The sequence below is a fragment of the Aplysia californica genome, unplaced genomic scaffold (assembly GCF_000002075.1).
Source record: "Aplysia californica isolate F4 #8 unplaced genomic scaffold, AplCal3.0 scaffold00201, whole genome shotgun sequence".
NCBI classification, from domain to species: domain Eukaryota; kingdom Metazoa; phylum Mollusca; class Gastropoda; order Aplysiida; family Aplysiidae; genus Aplysia; species Aplysia californica.
Window position 1 is genome coordinate 642,709 of NW_004797471.1, and position 1,539 is coordinate 644,247.

Genomic DNA, 1,539 nt, shown 5'->3' on the forward strand with positions numbered 1-1,539 from the left:
GGGGGGGCTGAACAAGCATATATAACAACCGCAGCCTAGACAGAGCCCAAGTTGCCACTGACTCAATCTACACTAACGGTCCGCGCAATGTGACATGGCTTGTTCGGCAGCGTTCCCCGACATGGGCACGGACATCAGACAAAACGACGTTATCATGACGCTCGACTGGTCAAGCGAGCACCTCCAGATCTGACCGCGAAAAACAAACCCGTCCATACCGACAGTGTCTGTCCAATAGTTTCTTTAAGAGATTCAAGTAAAACAGGATGAAGTCGATTCCGACTCCAGTTTTGCTCAATGTTTCGTTATACTTTCTTGGTTGGGTTCGTTCCGCCCAGGAGATGTTCGCATTTAGATTTTTACTGTGTAAAAACAAAATATTTCTTCGACCTTTATTGTCACCCATTACCTTTTTAAAAGTTAGCAAGTAAGACATTCTAAATCCACCATTATATGTCTCCTGAAATTCTAACCACACAACATCAACAAGAACAAACAGAAACAACAACGACGACGACGACGACGACAACAATGACAACAACAACAACAACAACAACATCAACAACAGCAACAACATCAACAACAACAACAACCATATCATCGACAACATCGAAAACACCTCAAACAAACAAAAACAAACAAAAAAACAACAACAACAGAGGCAGCAAAATAACGTTAGCAGAAACAGCAACAAAACGTTGACAATATTGTAAATGAACCGTGCAGATGAAGCAGTATAGTAGGCATTCCGCGCAACTTCTCTTACCCCGTACCTGAGCGTAGATCACACTCGTAAGTAAGCATTGTGTTAAAGGCATGTAAAATTGCGACTTCTTTTGTGGCGACAACCATGAAATATTGATCGAGTACGTATCCAATTACGTCCCTTTTCCGGACAAGAAGGCTCGTGCCTGCTGATTTCCCAGGTGGCCCCATGGAGCGCCTACTGTTTTTGGTGACCCCCTGGAAAGCTTGCGTCATCAGCCTATGTGTTCTCGATGGTACCAAATAACCTTGAAACTGATAGACGTATTATTTCAGTAACCCGCCCCAAGAGCACGATGATGATGTGACTGTCATGAAAGACGTTATTAACTACATAACAGTCCTGACAAAATGAATATTATTACGTTAGGGTAATATGGAGAGCTCTAAACTACACTAGTGCGGACTGTTTCCTGGAGCTAAACAACAGAACATTCAAAATCTGAGAACACTGTAGTAAAGCATGCATTGTCTTCATCGCGCAATAAACTATTTGAAGCTCTAGTTTAGGCCAACTGCTTTCTCGTTTTCAAGAAGCAAAAAAAAAATTTTTTAAGACATTTGTAAGGCTTTCTTCTTCCTTTTTAGAGATCTATACTTTTAGACAACGACCACTTTACAAAGAGGAGAGAGATAAATAGGCAAATAATTCAAAGAAATGAGCATGTAAGGAAAGAGCGAAAGATAGATAGATAGATAGATAGATAGATAGATAGATAGATAGATAGATAGATAGATAGATAGATCGATAGATAGATAGATAGATAGATAGAT